The sequence below is a fragment of the Dasypus novemcinctus genome, chromosome 12 (genome assembly GCF_030445035.2).
Source record: "Dasypus novemcinctus isolate mDasNov1 chromosome 12, mDasNov1.1.hap2, whole genome shotgun sequence".
NCBI classification, from domain to species: Eukaryota; Metazoa; Chordata; class Mammalia; order Cingulata; family Dasypodidae; genus Dasypus; species Dasypus novemcinctus.
The window spans coordinates 78,441,471-78,458,424 of record NC_080684.1 but is presented as its reverse complement, the minus strand read 5'-3'; the positions used below and the strand labels follow the sequence as shown (position 1 = coordinate 78,458,424).

The 16,954-nt window shown below is 37.1% G+C and overlaps 1 protein-coding gene across 3 annotated transcripts in view; it reads left to right on the top strand.

Annotated features, from left to right (window-relative positions):
• CEP83 (centrosomal protein 83) overlaps positions 1–16,954 on the top strand; it is a 196,780-nt gene that overhangs the window by 27,644 nt on the left and 152,182 nt on the right. The gene's annotated exons all lie outside the window — the stretch shown is intronic.

The following is a 16,954-nucleotide window of genomic DNA, read 5'->3' as shown; positions in this document are numbered from 1 at the left end:
TTTGTCAGTATTGCTGAGTGTTAGTTGATTTTGTTTGTCTTCTTGAAGAACCAACTTTTGGTTTTGTTGATTCTATTTTTTTCCCTCAATTTCATTTATTTCTGTTCAGAACTTTATTATTTCTTTACTTTGGCTTTGTTAGAGAGTAGTTTGTTCTTTTTCTACTTCCTCCAGTTGTGCAGTTATGCCTTCAATTTTAGCTTTCTTCTTCCTCTTCATTTTTCTTTTCTTTTTTTTTGAGGTACCATGGTGGGGATTGAACCTGGGACCTTGTGTGTGTGAAGCTGGCACTAGACCACTGAGCCACATCAACTCCCTTGAGTTGGTTTTCATTTGTTTGCTTGTTGTTTGTGTTCTTGTTTTTATGAGGCACTGGGAACTGAATCTGGGCCCTCACGTGGGAAGCAGGCACTCAACAGTTTGAGCCACATCTGCTCCCCTTTCTTCTTTTTTTAATGTAAGCATTAATGGCTATAAATTTCCCTGTCAGCACTGCCTTTGCTGTATCCCATAGGTTTTGATATGTTGTGTTCTTATTTTCATTTGTCTTTAGTTATTTACTGATTTCTCTTGCAGTTTCTTCTTTGACCCACTGATCATGAGTGTGTTGTTTAATCTCTGTATATTTATGAATTTTCTTTTTCTTGGTCCATTATTGATTACCAGCTTTATTCCATTATGATCAGAGAAAGTGTATTGTATAATGTAAATCTTTTTAAATTTGCTGAGACCTGTTTTATGACCCAGCATATCTTCTATCCTGGAGAAAGAGCCATGAGATTTTGAAAAGAATGTATATCCTTCTGTTTTGGGGTGTAATGTTCTACAAATGTCTGTTAGGTTTGGTTAATTTATCATATTACACAAGCTCTTTATTTATTTATCCTCTGTCCTGATGTTCTTTCTAGTACTGAGAGTTGTGTATTGAAATCTCCAAATATTATTTTAAAGCCATCTATTTCTCCCTGCAGTTTTGCCAGTGCGTGTGTCATGTACCTTGGGGCACTCAGGTTAGGTGTATAAATATTTTTAATAGTTATTTCTTCTTGGTGAATTGCCCCTTTTATTAATATATAGTGACCTTCTTCATCCCTTATAAGAGTTTTGCATTTAAAATCTGTTTTGTCCAATATTAGCAATGCTTCTCCAACTCTTTTTTGGTTACTGTTTATGTGAAATACCTTTTTCCAACCTTTCACTTTTAACCTGGTTGTGTCCTTATATCTGAGTTGAGGATGTAGACAGCACATGGATGGCTCATATTTTTTTATACATGCTTTCAGTCTGTGTCTTTTGATTGGGGAGTTCAAGCAATTAACATTCAATGTTATTAGTGAAAAGGCATTACTTAGTACATTTTGTCCTTTGGATTTCTGTTGTCATACCTTACTATTGTTTGTTTTTTTCACCCTTTAATTTTCCTTTCCTAATAATATTCTTTTCTACACTCTTTTCCAAGTCTCTCGTCCTTGTCTTTTCCTTTCAGGGTGTAGCACTCCCTTCATTATGTCTTGTAAATCTCATCTTTTGTTAACATACTTTTTCCATTTTGTTTGTCTTTGGAGACTTCAGACTCACCCTCATTTTTGAAGGACAGTTTGTTGGATAAAGAATTCTTGGCTGGGAGTTTTTCTTTTTCAGAACCTTAAATACATGATACTTTCTTCTCACCTCCATGGTTTTTCATGAGAAACCAGCACTTTGTCCCTTTGCTTGTATGTGATGCATTGATTTTCTCTTGCTGCTATCAGAATCCTCTCTTTATCTCTGATATTTGTCATTCTGAATAGGTTTCTTGGAGTAGGATTATTCGATTTATTTTAGTTGGGGTGTGTTTTCCTTCTTGGACATTGATATTTATGTCTTTCATAAAGTGTTTGGTTGTTATTTCCACAGATATTCTTTCTGCCCCTTTTCCATTCTCTTCTCCTGGGATACTGTTAATGTGTCTATTTGTGTGTTTCTCATTGTCAATCAATTTCCTGAAATCCAGTTCCATTTTTTCAATTCTTTGTCTTTCTCTTCTCATGTCTTTTCAAGTTCTGGTCCTTAGTACTCTAATTCATTAATTCTGTCTTTGAGTAATTCAAGTTAGCTGTTATATGCCTCTAATGTATTTTTGTTCTTCTCGATTGTGTCTTCATTCCCATATGCTCCTGGTACTTTACTTTGCATGCTTTCAAGTCATTATTTATGCTCACTCATTGTCATCTTTTTTTTTTTTCACCTACTGTCATCTTAATATACTTTATTTCTTTAGTCATATTTTCCTTTGAATTGATTTAAGAGGTTTATTTGATTATCATTGAGTAGTTGTCTTACATCCTGTGTCCCATCAGGATTTTTGGTTTGATCCTTTGGTGGGATCATCTCTTCCTGTGTCTTAATTTGGCTTGTAATTTTTTGCTGATGTCTAGGCATCTGAGTATGTTAGTGAATTTACTCTGATGATCAATTTCTCTCTTGCGTATCGGTTTCTTTCACAGCTCTTTGTATTTTTGGTTCAGCTTATTCCAAGTCTTTAAAACTGCTGAGGTTACATTGTAAAATAGGACCAGAGACTTACAAATGGGGCACATATCCAATCCAAGGGGTCTAGGATGAGAGACTTCCTCTAATGTTTTTACTCCTTGCAGTTTCCCGGCAGGCCAGCAGATGCTGTTCATCAGTGAATATTTCCATGGAGGTGTCTCTTTCAACCTGCAATTGCCCATGATTCTGGTCTGGCTGGAGGTGAGATTCAAATTGGGTTCTGTTTGCCAAACTTAAGAAAGAGAATCCACTCTCTGCTCTCCGCTGCACCCTCCCTCTTCTGAACAAGGAAGATATCTGTTCCCCCCTCAATTGGTTGCAGTGAGCCATGGGTTTTACCCAGACTACTCACCTTTAGGGTTGGGGGTGGATGCTTTTCCTGGCTGTCGGCGGCAGTAACTCATGGTTTTTCCTTCGTCTTCTTCAGCTCTGTCTCTAGCCCTCCTGAAGGATGTACAGCACTCCCCTGATCTGCAGATCCCCAAAGCAGCTCCCTTGGACAGCTTCTTGCCCTTTCTCCATTTTTTTTTTGTGAGAGAATTGAACCCTGTGTATCTACTCTGATGCCATCTTTCCAGAAGTTAATGGTATAATATCTTACATTTATAGTTTGTAAGGTGCTTTCGCCTGTCTGATATTTTGATATTTTAGTAAAATTTCACTTTTCATCTTCAGTTTTTAAATGGATTATTGTACATGCCCGTATACCTGGACAGTGCTGTTTTCATCTTTCCTATTTTCTAAACCAGGTTACTTATATCTCTGCTGTAAAAATATTTTCCAAGATAACTTATATAATTTTAAAAATTTTACCACAAGGTGTCATTGTAACTATAAAAATAATTTTTATGTAAAAATGTATAGCACCAATTGTGCAATATTTACATTTCCTGGTTTTGCTTTAAAATATTTTTTTTCTGCTTCATATCTGTTTCCTACTTTTCAGTTGTCTCTTATGATATAGTGTGTATCAAGTTATTAGAGGGAAAATCAAGGCTCTCATATTCTAGAGTTCTTATACATTTACAAAAACAAATGCTTTCTATCCACAAATTTCTTAAGAGTGTGTTGCTATAGAGATGATTGTTTGAAGAATGAGGAGGAGTAGCAGCAGGTGGACATTTAAGGAAAAAAATATTAAAATATTCAATGTAATTGTTTTTGACAGAGCCAGCTTTAGAGCTTATCACTCTGCTTATAAAATTCCTGTGGAAGAAAGGTGGATATTCAGGTGTTTCATTGTAATTATACTTGCAATATACTCAGATGCTCTTGCAAATATCTCTGTACTTGATTCTCCTGCAGAATTAATATTTGAACTAATTATAATCTTTGAAACAATATTTCTTTCACTTTAATTGGATTCCATTTGACCTTTTTAAAATTGTTTTTAATTGTACTGGTTTCCTCTCCTTTTAAGAAGAGAAATTAAAATAGTGTATTTTTTTAGGGGAATGAGACCAAAATCTAACTGTTAACTCTTGTTAACTTCTGCCTCAAATTCATTTTCATTACTTCCCTTTGACTACTTCCTACCAGTGTCTTAACTCAGACCTTCATCATCACTCTCCTGGAGTTTTGATCTACTTTCCTCTTTCTCTCTATCCAAATCTATTCTCTACACCTTGAGTAACCTAGTTATTTTTCTAAAATGCAAATCTGATTCTACCCTGTACTGTCCTCCCTGTCTTCCCAGTGTGTCCCTGATTAGGCTTTTCCTACCTCTCCAGGCTGCCCTGCCACCCCTACTACCTACCCTTTTACCCCATGGAAGAACCATATTCTTCTGTTCCATCTCCAAGTGTTTGAACTTGATGTTTCTTTTATACGTACGCCTCTTAGTTTTATTTCAGGGTTACCTTCTTAGTGAAATCTTCTCAAATAGCTTCTCTAGCAGAATTAGGCCTCTCCCCTCTGTTTACCCATACTACTATAAATATATTACAGTGTTTTATAATTTAAATGTTTTCTGAATTTATCCTATTAAATAGGTGATATGTGCACATGTCAAAAAATGTAAAAAGTACAACAAAGAATTTTCTCTCATCCTTTTTCAGCTAGCAGTAATTGTTTTTGACGTGTTTTTTACTGAATACCGTGAGCTACTTGAGGGCAAGGATTTTCTTTTCTTTATTTATGCATTTCTTCATTTAACAGTTACTTAGAAAATGTCCATAATACTCAGAATATGGACTGGCTCTTCCTTGCTGAGAAGTCTGCTTGATACGATGGTCTGTATATTTCTTCATGTCCTTCAAATCCCACTTAGTATAATGTAAGTAGGCTGTAAATATGATATAGTAGTCACTGAAATTAATACTGATTGCTTAGTCATTTTTAAAAAAGATTTGATTTTGAGCTTAACCTGTATGTCTTGAAGATAACTTTTATTTTTCTCCCTTTTCTGGCTCTGGAAAATTTTATAGTTTCTCTATAAACTATAATTTTGTAGTTTGTAGATTCTCACATATGAAAAATATAATGCTTGGGCCATTCACAATAAAAATATGGGTTGAACTCTTAACCATCAATTTACTTTTATATATTTAATTTTTCAAACCCATAAATCTCATGGAAATAATATTAAATCAGGATTTATTTATAAAACAGTTAATTTCCAGGAAATGTTGGGAAATTTGAGGTCAGTACACAATTTTTGTTGTTTGTTAGTAGTCACATGGTAGCCTTTTCTCTTTCATGAGAAAGATGGAATTATGAATGACAACTCTAGAACTCAAACGAAGGTACTAAGTGCTCATAAATCTCTTGTAAGTTCCTATGTTTCATATGTAACATAGCCCACTAAGAAATATTTAAAATGAATATGAAGTATGGTCTGGGCAAGAATCATCTTTGTCTTTGTCTTTCAGATCACAACTTTTCAGAGACTTTTATGTGTTTTTTCTAAGCACTCGAGGTTGACTGGTTACTGTATACCCTATTTTCCAGAGTTCTTTTGTGCAAATTAAGCTGTATGGAAGCAGACAGTGCAATTATAAGAGTAAAATAACATTTTAATTCAGAGTGCTTGGTAGTTGATTGCTAGCCACTCTAATATATAACTTCTTCCCTCCCTCTTTTCTTGCCCTCCCTGCTTCTTTTTAAATCACAATTATAGGGCCTGGCACCTTACCAGGACTTTGAAGGGTCCGCTCCCAGCTGTACTTCAGGTTCTGGCAGGATGTCAAGTTGTTTCATTTTTTGTACAGTCGACACTCTGGGATGGCCATCCAAAGATTTGGGTTACTAGTATAGGACTATCTCTGGGACTTTAAAGATATTAATTTCTAAATTTTATTTGTAAATGAAGTAATAACTGATATAGATTCTCCCTAGTCTTTTAATGTTATCGTTAAAAACAACACTCACTGTAGGGCTATGGAGTATTTAAAGCATTGTTTTGAAATGTTCAAAGGCATAGCATGTGCTTTTTAATGGAATGTGTTTTGGAAGCTTTCCATGAGCATCAGCAGCTGTGCTTTTAGAATATTTTGAATTACTATACTTTGGGCAGACATAGTATCACTGCTTCAGAAATAAAACTCCTATGCCAAAGAAAATGCCATATATAGGTCCCTGTAGAGCTAGGACTGGTCAAAAGAGGTGGTAGGAAGAACATGTGGATGTGGTTATGTGATAATAGTAGTTGCAAGGAAAAGAAGATGAAGAACTTGGAGCAGGAGGGTGCTGAGTCTTCAAAATTGCTATTCACAGAGATGAGCCTATCTCATAAAAGCTTACTGATTAATAGACTGACTAAGATAATATATTTCTCCTGTTTTTTTTTTTAAATACATCTTGTACTGTATGCTAACTTTAAAAAATCTGCATTGCGAGTTTTTTCATTTGGTAAACTGCAAATTGAAATTCTTACTTTAATTATGTGTATATGTTTAGGTGTTCTGTGAGTAATTGATGATGGTACCTTGTTTGATAGCAGAGAAGCCCAACTGTGATAGGAATTTAAAATTGTAGAGATTTTGAGTTTGGGTAAAATCTGCTATGAAAAGACTGAGAAGAAAACCTGTGTATTTATTAGTTACCTGCAGCTGCTGTAACAAATTACCATAAACTGGGTAGCTTAACAGAATGGAAATATATTGTCTCACAGAAGTCCAAAATCAAGGTGTCGTCAGGACCATGCTCCCTCTGAAAGTTCAGGGGAAATCCTTTCCTTGCCTCTTCCAGCTTCTGGTGGGTCCAGGCATACTTTGACTTGAGACTGCATCACTCCAGTTTCTGCCTTCATGGTCACATTGCCTCTTCTCTGTCTTACAACTCTGTCTCCCTCTCTGTGATTGCAATTAGAATTGCTTAATCCAGGAGAAGCTCCTTCTCTTAAAATCTTCAACTTAATCACATCTTATGCCATGTATAATAATATTCACTCTTTTGTCAATAAGATAATATTCATAGATTCTGAGTAGTAGGATATGACATATCTTTTTGGGGTCTACATGATTACCCACTTCAGTTTGGAAGCTCCAGTTTCTGATTATGGATCAGAAGGTGAATCAAGGCTTAAGTGCATTAGAATAGTGAGCATATTGTTTGTTCATTTAATGTTTTTCTGCTTCTAATATGTGCCTGTGCTTGTTTTAGGTATTGAGTGTATGGGATATAAAAATATAGAGATTGAATAAAGTTTGTTTCTTTCTCTGGAGGAAGTTAAATTGCATGTGTTACATATTCTAAAATACAAGAAATAATTACAAATATTTGGGAAGATCAGGGAGCACTTCATGAAGTAATGCATTTCTTACCAAGCTTTTGAAGGCTGAATAAGAGTTCACTATATCTGAATACAGAGGAATGGAAAAGGCCTTCTGGACAAAAGAATTACATTTACAAACACTTTGAGGTAGAAAATAGCAGGAGTATTTCAGGAGTTACCATTAATTAGTTCACTGAAATAATTTTTAAATTTGTTGCATTTCTAATATAAAAAATTAATATCTCACTTTACCAGTTACAAAGTAAAACACCCTTTGCTATGACAGGTTTTTTAATACTTTTTTATTAGAAAAGTTATATGTTTTCTGAAAAATCATGCAGAAAATATGGAGGCCCGATATACTCTACTTCCCCATTATTAACATCATGCATTAGTTTGGTATCTTTGATACAATTGATAAAATAATAACATTAGAATTGTACTGTTAATTATAGTTCATAGTTTACATTAGGATTCATTGTATTGTATGGTCCTGTGGTTTTAAGTGTTTAAGTTTTTACTCTCGTAACAGACATACAACCTAAAATTTCCCCTTTTTAACCACTTCCAAATAATATAGTACAGTGCCTTTAATTATGTTCACAATGTTGTGCTACCATCACCACCACCCATTACCAAAACTTCTTCATTACCCCATAAAGAAATTCTGTACCAATTAAATTGCCTTTCCTCTCCCCAACCCCAGTACTGGTAACCTGGGTCTAGAAACTAGAGTCTAGTTTCTGACTCTATGAATTTGCTTATTCTAATTATTTCACATCAGTGAAATATGTATTTGTTTTGTTTTTAAAGATTTATTTATTTCTACCCCCCCGCCCCAGTTGTCTGTTCTCTGTGTCTAGACATCCACTTCTGTTGTTGTCAGCGGCACGGGAATCTGTGTTTCTTTTTGTTGTGTCATCTTGTTGTGTCAGCTCTCCATGTAGGCGGCGCCATTCCTGGGCAGGTTGCACTTTCACGCTGGGCGGTTCTCCTTACGGGGTGCACTCCTTGCGCATGGGACTCCCCTACGCGGGGGACACCCCTGCGTGGCAGGGCACTCCTTGCGTGCATCAGCACTGTGCATGGGCCAGCTCCACACGGGTCAAGGAGGCCCGGGGTTTGAACCGCAGACCTCCCATGTGGTAGACGGTCGCCCTAACCACTGGGCCAAGTCCACTTCCCTGTATTTGTTCTTTTGTGTCTGGCTTATTTCACTCAACGTGATGTCTTTATGGTTCATCCTTATTGTCGCATGTATTGGAACTTCATTCTTTTTTTTGGCTGAATAATATTCCATTGTATGTATGCACCAAAATTTGTTTATCCATTCATCTGTTGATGGGCATTTGGGTTGCTTCCATCTCTTGACCATTGTGAATAATGCTGCTTTGAACATCAGTGTGCAATATCTGTTTGGGTCCCTGATTTTAATTATTTTGGGTATATAGTTAGAAGTGGGATTGCCAGGTCATATGGTAATTCTATGTTTAATTTTTTGAGGAACCATCAAACAGTGTTCCACAGCAGCTGCATCATTTTACATTCCCACCAACAATGAACAAGTCTATTTATCCACAGCCTCTCCAACACTTGTAATTTTCTGTTTTTAAATAGTAGCCCCTCTAGTGGGTGTACAGTGGTATCTCATTATGGTTTTGATCTGCATTTCCCCAGTTGAACACCTTTTCATGTGCTTTTTGGCCATTTGTATATCTTCTTTGCAGAAAGATCTATTCAAGTCTTTGGCACATTTTTAAGTTGGGTTTTTTTTCCTTCCGTTGTTGAGTTGTGGGATTTCTTTCTGTATATTAAACCCTTATCTGATATGCGGTTTCCAAATATTTTCTCCCATTCTGTAAGCTGTCTTTGTTTTCATGATGAAGTCATTTGATGCACAAATGTTTTTAATTTTGATGAGATCCATTTATTTTTCGTCTTTTTTTGCTTGTGATTTGGCTGTAAAGTCTAAGAAACTATTGCTTAACAAAAGATGCTTCCTTATGTTTTCTTCTAGGTCTGAGAGATGCTTTCCTATATTTCCTTCTAGGAATTTTATAGTTTTGGTTCTTATATATAGGCCTTTGATCCATTTGAAGTTGATTTTTATATATAATATGAAATAGGGGGTCTGCCTTCATTGTTTTGTAACTCTTTAGGATTTGACCCCAAATCCTTCCTTTAATGCTTTTTTCTGAATATATTTTCCATATTTTTTTGTGTATGTTTACCATGGGGTTAAAATTTAACGTCCTAAGTCTATAAAAATTACGTTTTATTTGATATCAATTTGACTTCAGTAGCTTACACATACACTGTTCTTATAACGATGTTTCTCTCCTTTTTCATACTTGTCTTCATACATTATATGTTCAAAACCCACAGATTGATCATGACTTTATATGCATTTGCAATTTCATACCTGTAGGAAGTATGAAGTTGAGTTACATAACAAAAAGTACATACAGTAATACATTTATAATTACGCATGAGGTTACCTTTACTGGGAGTCTATATTGTGTTGTTTATGCTGTTTTGAATATTTGAAAATCCCTTCCTTTCTTCTTCCTGCCCTCCTCCTTCCCATAATACATATATTGGTATGCTTCGTGTTATCCCACAGGTCCCTAATGCTCTGTTTGCTTTTTTAAAATTTCTTTTTGCATTTTAATCATCCTGAATTATTTCAATTGCCTTGCCTTTGAGATCACTGATTATTTCTTCTCCTAGGTCCAATTTGCTGTTGAAACCCTCTAGAGAATTTTTCATTTTAGTTATTGTGTTCTTCAACTCCAGTATTTCTGTTTGGTTCCTATTAAGAATCTTAAAGAGATTCCCATATGTTCATTCATTGTTTTCCTCATTTTCTTTTAGTTATTTCTCCATTTTCTTTCTCTCCTTGAGCATATTGAGGATCATTGTTTTAAATTCTTAATCTATTATTCCAAAGTCTGGTCCTTTTCATTGATGGTTTTGGATTTTCTCTTACTCCTTTGGAAGGGCCATCATTTCCTGTTTGTTTGTCTTATAATCTTTTATTGCACACTGTGCATTTTAATATTTTAATGTTAACTCAGGGGTTTAGTCCATGAGCTGTTTTTAAGTTTGTGCCCAGCTAGTATTATGAGAGAGATTTTGTTGAGAGCCAGGAGCTAACAACAACAACAACAAAATGAGACCAAAGCAAAAAACACCTTTCACATTCTTTGCAAATTGGTTGACTTTGGCTGGTGGTCACCTTTGAGTTTAGCCCTCCTATCAAGAAGATCAGTCTCAGGTGAATGGGAAGAATGGGAAGTGCATTTCTGTCTTTTTTTTTTTTTTTTTAAAGATTTATTTATTTTTTATTTATTTAATTCCCCTCCCCTCCCCCGGTTGTCTGTTTTCTGTGTCTTTTTGCTGCGTCTTGTTTCTTTGTCCGCTTCTGTTGTCGTCAGCGGCACGGGAAGTGTGGGCGGCGCCATTCCTGGGCAGGCTGCTCCCTCCTTCGCGCTGGGCGGCTCTCCTTATGGGCGCACTCCTTGCGCGTGGGGCTCCCCCACGTGGGGGACACCCCTGCGTGGCAGGGCACTCCCTGTGCGCATCAGCACTGCGCATGGGCCAGCTCCACATGGGTCAAGGAGGCCCGGGGTCCGAACCGCAGACCTCCCATGTGGTAGACGGACGCCCTAACCGCTGGGCCAAAGTCCGTTTCCCCATTTCTGTCTTTTCTGAGCCTGTGTGGAGCAGTGAACTCTGCTTGTTTTTCTGGGCTTGTACTTGCTTGTGGCCTTAGGAACTCCCCTGTTTAATGTTTACAAGACTTTCCCTCTACCTCATTGAAATAGACTTTCATTCCCTCCTGAGTGCTCTATTGTGTGGCTTAAGGCAGGTAATTATGCTCCAGGCCACTTTTTAAAAATTTCACTCCCCTCCCCCCACCCGCCCCAGTTGTCTGTTCTCTGTGTCCATTTGCTGCATGTTCTTATTTTTGTCCGCTTCTGTTGTCAGCGGCACAGGAATCTGTGTTTGTTTTTGTTGGGTCATCTTTCTGCGTGAACTCCCTGTGTGTGCGGCACCATTCCTGGGCAGGCTGCACTTTCTTTTGTGGTGGGCAGCCTTCCTCCGGTTCGTACTCCTTGCCTGTGGGGCTCCCCTACGCAGGGGGCACCCCTGCGTGGCAGGGCACTCCTTGCGCGCATCAGCACTGCGTGTGGGCCAGCTCCACATGGGTCAAGGAGGCCCGGGGTTTGAACCTTGGACCTCCCATGTGGTAGACGGACGCCCTTTCCACTGGGCCAAGTCTGCTTCCCGTGTTCCAGGCCACTTTGACTTAATTCTTACACTGCAATCTCCTTCTCTGCCTTTAGGACAGATTCTGGGATGGGCAGTCCAAGACAAGTCTTTCAGATTTTCAGCCTTTCAGATTTCCACATGATAGATTGTTACTGACATATAGGTACCCCGGTATATGCATTGGGGGTTCCTCTGCCCCCTCTGGAACAGGGCCAGGGACCCTCATGGGAGCAGAGGCCAACTCTGTCGCATGTTGGGGAGGTGGTGGTGGAAGAGCCATTAAGGGTGCCAGGAGCTTTTGAAGCTGTTTTTCTTGATTTGGCACCCGCCCACTTATTGCAGTCCTTTAACTGTTTTGAGGAAGATTGCTGTCTTTGCAATGCCTCTGCTGCTTTTGCCTGAAGAGAGTTGTAACATTGACCACCCTCAGAGCCTTCCCCTAACAATTGAAGTAGCTGGTTAGAAACAGTGATGAGGGGTCATATCACACACCTCTAGAGGTTGGAGGACTAGGTCTTTTTATTCCACCCTGGCACCAAAAAGCTATACGGCAATCCCGAGCTATTGTCCCCATTGCTGTCTGCCATAAAGATAGGGGACATGGGAGGTAGCCCCTGCAGAAAGGTGAAATTCATACTCATGTACTACCAACCTCTTCCTCTTTGGATAATGCACAGTATTCCACCAGACTCTGGAGTTTCAAAATAGTCGATTTAGACAGTTCCTGCCAGTTCAATAATTGTTTTGGTGGAGGGCCTGATTCTTAGAGCTTTCTACTCCATCTTCCCACAATCCCTTCTATGTTTCTTTTTATCTCCCTTGTTGCTTTTAGACCAGTGACTTTCAATGGTGTGGTGGTTGTGGTGGCAGGGATGGGGGTAGAAAGGTGGTGGTGGGGTGGAGGAATTTTGCTTTCCAGTATATATTTAGTGTCAAGACTTTTTGTTTTTTATAACTGAAGGTGGTGGTTGTACTGGCATCTAGTGGGTAGGGTCTAGGAATATTTTTAAAACATCCTATAAGGCGCTGGACAACTCCCTATACAATAAAGTTATCTGGCCCAATATATCAATAATGCCAAGGTTGAGAAACCCTTTTTTAGACTGTTTGTATTATTTTTATTTTTCTACAGTTTCACTATTCTTTAATGGTTTGCCCAGAGCAGGGTTCAGTAAACTTTTATAGTAAAGTATCAGATAGTAAACATTTTAGGCTTTCAAGCCCCATGTATTTGCTGACACATGTGGTTTTCTTTTGTGTCTCCTTTTCTGTCTGATTTTTAAGATTTTCTCTTTGTTTTTTAAAGCTGTCTTACTATAATGTGAGTTTCTGTTTATGTGAATTGGAGATTTGATATCTTTCATCATTTCATGTGTCGGAGAGAATTGTGTTTATGAGGCCTTTTAATCTCTGACACCATTTTAGATGACTAGCATAATTACATTTCCAAAATTATTATTGATTGATTGATACGAACTGAAGAACTAAATATATGTAGTTTATTGTGCATAATACTTAAAAGCAGATAAAAAATTCATTAAACCATTGGTAAGACTTGCAAAAATCCTGTTAGTCATCTTAGGCAGATAGTTTTCTGTGATTCTAAAATAGTCCTAGAGGAAAAGTTCTGAAAAAGAGTGTCGACAAATGCAACAAAGAAGCTTAAAACTTTATATCAGTAAGTTCTTTCCAGTGACAAATCTTAAATTTGCCTACTACTTTTAAGCCTATTCATATTCAGTCATTACAGAAAGAGAACAGTTAGTAATTAAAGTCCATACTATGGTCTCTTTTCATTAGTGTAGGATCAGAAAGACAAAAGCTATATGAACAAAGGCATGATGTTTATATTTGTTTAGGGGTTAGTGAGTATACCATTTTAGATGGAGTAGGATATTACTTACTGGTTGATGGTAGAAAATAAAACTAAACGAAGCAAGGTAGGTTGGTGCTGATTTTGTGGGGCCGATTGCATAATGCTGGAAGGTTTTACTTTGTCTTATGTATAAGAGTTTTTGAGTTAGAATGAGAAATCAAATGAAAATTTTAATATTAATCTAAGTAGTACTTTCTGGGGTGGGTCTGAAAAAGAAGGTATTGGAAAACAAGGATAACAAAAAGCTCTTATAATGGTGTAGTTATGGCGATAAAGGCCTGACTCTTTATGGTAACTAGGAATGGAGAGAAAGGAATGGATAGAAGAGATATTTTAAAAGAAACGTTGAGTGAAGCAGAGAAGTCTTTGGAATTGTAAACGTGGTTGAATGGTAGTATAGTACTGATACCAAAACCAGAATCTGGAAAGTCAGGAGGCTGAATGCGGTTTGAAAGTAAGGAGGGTAGTTTGGATATAGGGTGATTGTAGAAGTAAATATTCATTGGACAACTGCAGGTATGGGTCTATAATATGAGATGATATTCTCTAAGGTGTGTGCTAATTTTAGTATCTGAAAACTTTTGGATAATTATTTTTAAAAATAATAAAATGTTGAAAGTTCAAGGTGCATGTTGTCCTGGGGGAGGGTCCCTCTATAAGGCCTTCACCAAATTGAAGTTACCGCTACTATCAGCTTGGTATATATTATTTGATTTTTAATGTGTATGTAAACGTGTGTGTTTATGTTTTCTTCATACTCTAGGTCATTATGCTATGAACGTATTATTAATACATTTTCCCATTTTAGTGGTAGAATTAATATCCTTTTGAGTGCATAGTATAGATGTAACTTTATTTATGGAAGTTTAGGTTATTTCTGATATTTTATTTGCACTCATTGTTAAAAACAATATTGCAATGAATATTATATGTAATTATCTTTGAACACTTGTTCAGCTATTTCCGTAGAATAAATTCTTCGAATTGGGTCAGAGAGAAAGCAGATTTATCATTTTGATACAAGTAACTTGCAGAAAAGTAGTATTGATATATGTGTGTGCAAATCAATAATGTGACTTTTTTTAATATGTTATGTTTTGGGGCTTACTCCTACTGTTAAAGTGTGATAGTGTAGTTTAACTTTATTAATCACTAAAATTCACATATGAAAAGGAGATGAAATTGCAAATATCCTCTTCAAACAGTAGAACTACTGATGTAGGAATATAAAGTTGGATTATACACACATGTGTGCATAAGAACTACAATCAGAGATGAAATAGTTGTGGTGGTGATTGGGAGAGGGATATCCTGGATTTGATGAAGTCCTGAAAAGTACTTCTAGTATATTTTAATGCCAAAAGGAAAGGAGATGCAGCATTTTAAGTTCATTTTCCAAAAATGTTCAGTTCTTAGTCAATGTAATTTCTATAGAGACTTAACTCCCATTTTAAAGTAAGAGCCAATGGGAAAATTTACTTTATTGTCTACTTTACTAGAATAGAAAAATATATAAATAATTCACTTTAACTTATGTATTAGTTGGCCAAAGGGGTGCTAATGCAAAATATGAGAAATTGGTTGGTTTTTATAAAGAGTATATATTTGGAGTAGGAGCTTATACATACCAGGCCATAAAGCAAGATGGCTGCTGATGTCTGTGAGGATTCAGGCTTCCTGGGTTCCTCTGGGCTTAGCTCCTCTGTTTTCTCCACAAGGTCAGCTGTAGACTATGAGCCTTTCTAGACTTTGCTTCTCTCCACAAGGTCAGCTGTAGACTATCAGGTGAATGGCTCTGTCTCTCTCCCTGGGGTTTCTGCCGTGTCTAAGGAGCCATCTCTATTCCTCTGTGTTCTTCCCCTGGCTCAGGTCCTTTCTTCCCCAAGCTTGCTTCTCTTTCCTCTGTGTGCTTACTTCTTTGGGCTCCAACTTAAGACTTCAGCGTCAAACTCCAACATCAAAACCCCCCAACTCTGTCCTTTGCCATGCCTTTTATCTGTGACTCTCCACCCACTAATGACGTGGTCCAATCAAAGCCCTAATCATAATTTAATCACACCAAGGTACAGACCAGATTATAAACAAAATCCAATATCTATTTTTGGAATTCATAACCATATCAAACTGCTACAACTTTGAAATCTTTCTTTTACTAATAGTGGCATTAAAGGTTAGTTCTTGAATTTCCTAATATAGTGCTTTTTTACTTAATTAAAATTAAACCGTATAATGCTCTAGGTTGGTATTGTTAACAAGTAATGAAATGCTTTCATTTTGTTTTTCTAGCTCTTATAAAGTACTTTGGGCCAAAGAGCAGAATCAAAATTACATGCCAGTTTTATGATCCAATTCATTAATACTTTTGCAAATGTATATTCTTGATAGGATAATCTTTTGGCAGCTTCTACAAAGAATGCACTCTAATTTGAAATCCTAATGCATCTTTAACGTAAGAACAAGGAGTAAGGTGTTTCTGAAGACTTCTTCCCCCTCTATTAAAATATCATTTGACAGGAAACCAAACCCAATTTTAGTTTAAAAGTCTTATGTAATAGGCAGACATTGCACTAATTTATCAGAAATGGTGTATTTCAGGCAAAATTGAGTAATTTAATAATTAGCTTACAGAAGGTAAAGATCTTTTCTTGTATTAAGGAAAGGAGATTCATGGTCACCCATAACTAAAGGAGAATGCCATCAGTAAAAAATAACATATAATGGCCTAGAAAAAGGTAACAAAATGAAATGGGAAACAACTATTATTTTTTAATGAAAATTTTGGTTCTTAATTTTTTACAGTAAGAATCTTTTCATCATTTTTACTTACAGATACGAAGCACTGAATTACTTTCATGATACTGGGTCAGTGTACTAGAGGATGGTTGAGGATATATAGTTTTCTGTTTTTAGCACAGTGCATGACACATAGGTGATCTTTATTATATATTGACTGATTTCTCTTCTGAATCTGCATCCTCAGCACATGTTACCTTATGTAAAATAAAAGACTTAAAAAAAAAAGATTTATTTATTTATTTATTTCTCTCCCCTTCTCCCCCCCACCCCAGTTGTCTGTTCTCTGTGTCTATTTGCTGTGTCTTCTTTGTCCACTTCTGTTGTTGTCAGCGGCACGGGAATCTGTGTTTCTTTTTGTTGCGTCATCTTGTTGTGTCAGCTCTCCGTGTGTACGGCATCATTTCTGGGCAGGCTGCACTTTGTTTCATGCTGGGCGGCTCTCCTTACGGGATGCACTCCTTGTGCTTGGTGCCCCCTTTGTGGCATGGCACTCCTTGCGCGCATCAGCACTGCTCATGGGCCAGCTCCACACAGGTCAAGGGGTTTGAGCCACGGACCTCCCATGTGGTAGACCGACGCCCCAACCACTGGGCCAAGTCTGCTGCCAAATAAAAGACTTTTTGTCATTAGTTGCAGTTGTGTTTTTGTGAAGACTTTGATTTTCCTTAGCCATTTGTTAGGTTCCAAATGATTTTTCTCCTGTTTTGATAGTACAGATGTTATATCAGGATCCACTCTTGAAGTTTACCCAAGTAGCTTGA